Source organism: Triticum dicoccoides, chromosome 6A (assembly GCF_002162155.2).
Source record: "Triticum dicoccoides isolate Atlit2015 ecotype Zavitan chromosome 6A, WEW_v2.0, whole genome shotgun sequence".
Lineage (NCBI taxonomy): Eukaryota > Viridiplantae > Streptophyta > Magnoliopsida > Poales > Poaceae > Triticum > Triticum dicoccoides.
In genome coordinates, this window is record NC_041390.1 from 134,238,635 (window position 1) to 134,242,523 (window position 3,889).

Consider the following 3,889-nt stretch of genomic DNA (forward strand, 5'->3'; position numbering starts at 1 on the left):
TTACCTGCGATCGCGGGGGCCGTCGGTTGGCCCTCGCTAGCTATAAGTACGGATCGACATGCGCCCTTCTAGTTCATCCCCCCTTGCTTCTCCTTCTTCTTCATGGCCCCGTCGAGGAGGTTCTCGGCCGCAGAGAAGGGGAAGGCTTGCCAGGCTGAGCCTGCCTCTCCCCCGCCCAAGCGCGGCCGAGGGCGCCCCTCGCAAACATCCTGTGGCCACCACGGCAGCATAGCGACGGGCGGATTGCTGCGGCCCGGGGGGGGGGGCGCTCCAGTCGCGCGTCCACCTAGGCCGCGCTTTCGCGCTGCAAAGGTGCTGCCGGAGTTCGTTGTGTGGTCGGCGGAGCCAACCAGCACCCGGCTTCCGCTTCCTCGCTTCCTCCTTGGCGAGCTCCCGGGCGGCGCCCCGGGCGGCCTCTGGCTTCAGGCCGACGGCTGCGGCAGCCGGGCCTCATGGGCTTCACTGGAGGTCTCCGCAGCCGGGAGCCGGGCCCTGGTCCGCGGTTGGCAGACGTTTGCCCACGCACGTGGCCTGAGCCGTCATTGCACCCTGCACTTGAAGTTTGACGGTGATGCCACCCTCTACGTGAGGGTGTTTGGGGAAGATGGTCGCCGCGCAGGGTGCTGCCCCGAGGGCGACGACCGCGGCCGGGAACCCAGCTCTGGCGATGATGGGGAGGACAGCGCTCACATGACTGGCGGCACTCGGGGTTCCCCAAGCTTCTCCGGTTCTTCTTCAGGCGGCGACTCTTCCAGCGGTGGCAGCGGTCAGCCTCCACGCCGCCGCATCTACTTGGGAGGTGGTAGCGTGTCCGCCCGCTGTCACGCCCCGGTGAAGCGCGAGAGGGAGTCTGCCTGAGCCCCGGAGGCAGCTCGAGTCTTCCCTGCAGGCCGGTGTGAGGCGGGCTGCGCCTGATCTGTTCTTTCTTTTCCTTTTTCCTGCGTAAAAAAGACAGTAGTGTGGAGCCCCGCGGGGGCGTGTTTGGGTTATTGCTGTTAATCATCATTTTGCTTCCATTATCGTGCCTTCCGGCTACGTGCCCGCGTGGGGATAGTTCCTGGCCCCCAGCCGTGGGGGGCGACCGACCCAGGCCCTGTGTTCATGTCGTGATGCCCGTGGGGCACGGACTGGAGGGGTGCTCCTGTAATGGACCCAGGTCGTGGACCCTTTGAATGGTTAGGACAGGAACACTCGCGAGGGCGCTCGGCTGTCCCCCCCCCCCTCGCGAGGCCTTGCACAAGAGAAATCGAGGCAGGAGCGTGAAAGGTCAAAGAACCACAAGCCAAAGACGGCAACAACTTCAATAAAACTTCGAATGAGAAGGAACAAGCCAACTGCGGAAAGCAAATGAAAAGCCGCGTCCGGCACCTAATCTAGTCTTCGACGTCTTCTCACCAGCATGGAGCTAAGTGCTTCCACTGGGCGTGGGAGGGAGCCCCAGGGCCTGAGGCCGGCGCTCCTAAGACTCCGGGGCGTGTACAGCCCCAACTCATTATTACGTGAGAGTGTCATGGGCGGCGAGCTTCACAGGCGTTGGCCTTCTTCATAGGCTCCGGGCCTTTTCCAAAACGCGACAGCTTCACAGGCATTCGCCTTCTTCACAGGCTCCGGGCCTTTTCCAAAACGCGACAGCTTCACAGGCATTCGCCTTCTTCACAGGCTCTGGGCCTTTTCCAAAACGCGACAGCTTCATAGGCATTCGCCTTCTTCACAGGCTCTGGGCCTTTTTAGGGGTAGAACCTCCGGAGGTGCTAGATGTTCCATGCGTTCTGGACCGGCACCCCCTCCTGAGTCTCCAAGCGCGCGGAGCCGGGCCTGGAAACATGAACAACTTTGAACGGGCCCTCCCACATGGGAGAGAGCTTGTGTAGCCCCTCCCTGGAGAGAACCCACCTGAGCACGAGGTCTCCTACCTCGAGAGTTCTAGGGCGGATGTTGCGGCAGTGATATCGCCGCAGTGCTTGTTGGTACCTCGCCGCTCGTAGCGCGGCTTCTCGGCGACGTTCCTCCCCCAGCACGAGGTCCATCCCCGCATGGCGTCCTACTGCGCCTCGTCGAACGCCAGGACCCGCACAGAGCGACGTCTGACCTCGTGAGGGAGGACCGCTTCGGCTCCGTAGACCAGGAAGAACGGGGTCTCTCCAGTCGGCTTGGTCGCGGTTGTGCGGATGGACCACAACACGGACTGAAGCTCGTCGTACCAACCTCTGCCGCAGGCCTCCAGCTTCTTCTTGAACGTCCTGGTCTTGAGGCCCCTCAGGACCTCTGCGTTGGCTCACTCGGCCTGGCCGTTGCTTCGGGGGTGCGCCACCGAAGCGTAGCATATCTGCGTTCCATGGTTAGCACAGTATGTTTTGAAGAGGTTACTGGTGAACTACAAACCATTGTCCATGATGATGTGGTTCGGCACCCCGAACCGGCTCACAATGCCCTTGATGAACTTGACCACAGAACCCGCGGGAATGGTGCGGACAACCTCTACTTCAGCCCACTTGGTGAACTTGTCCACGGCGACGTAGAGGTAGCGGTAGCCCCCTGGCGCCCGAGGAAACAGGCCCAAGATGTCCAGCCCCCAGACTGCGAATGGCCACGAAAGGGGTATAGTCTACAGGCCTCCTGCTGGCTGATGGATCTGCTTGGCGTGGAACTGGCAGGCCTCACAAGCTTTCACTAGTTCGACGGCGTCATTGAGCGCGGTGGGCCAATAAAACCCGCTGCGGAACACCTTGCCGACGAGGGTCCGTGATGATGAATGATGTCCACAGTCTCCGCCGTGTATATCTTCCAGCAATTCCTTTCCTTGCTCCCTGGAGATGCAGCGCAGGGATACATCGTTTGGTCGCTTCCGGTAGAGCTCCCCATCCTTGATGCAGTATGCCGTGGCCTGGCGTGCCACTCGCTCCGCTTCCTCCTCCTTCTCCGGCAGGGTCCCTTTTGTTAAGTAACTCCGGAGCTCCGTGATCCAGCATCCCTCCTGAGGTTCCATTGTCAGGAGCAGGCGTGCTCCTGAGGCCGGGCCACAGGCCGGAGCTCCTGAGGCCGGGCCACAGGCCGGAGCTCCTGAGGCAGGTGGCTGGGGGAGCTTCTCCCGAGGCTGAGCCGTGTTTGACAATGACGGCAGGGCTGAGGGCTTGAAGAGCTGCTCCTCGAAGACGCCAGGCTCCTGAGGTAACCGCCTGGACGCCCGTTTGGCGATGTCGTCGGCCTCTTGATTGGTGCCACGGGGCACATGCTGCAACTCCAACCCCCAGAACTGCTTCTCCATCCTGCGGACCTCCGCAAGGTAGGCCTCCATGTGCTCATCTTTCGGCTCATACACCTTGTTGGAGAAATTGACAAGAAGTTGCGAGTCGCCCTTGATGGTGAGGCGTTTCACCCCCAGGGCAGCTGCGGCCTTCAAGCCCGCTATTAAACCTTCATACTCCGCTATGTTGTTGGAGACCTTTTCACCTTGCTGGAAACAGAGCTGCACAGCGTAGTAGAGCTTGTCCTGAGTGGGCGATATAAGCACCGCCCCAACCCCAGCGCCATGCCTGGAGAACGCCCCATCGAAGTACATGACCCAGCCTTCTGGCGCCTCGCTTCCCGGGGAGAGGGACCGATCCCCGTCGGCCTTGAGGCCTGGTGCCTCTGTCCATTCTGCCACAAAACCTGCCAACGCTGCTCCATTGATGACTCTGGTCGTGCTGAATTCGAGCTCAAACGCTTGCAGTTCTATGTTCCACTCAGCGACCCTTCCAGCTGAGTTAGGGCTCCTGAGCACTCTCTCCAAGGGGTATGACAAGACGACCTTGATGGGGTGACCCTAAAAATAGTGTCGCAGCTTGCGCGAGGCCACCAGTAGCGCGAGGAGGAGTTTCTGAGGCATGGGGTACCGTGCCCTCGCATC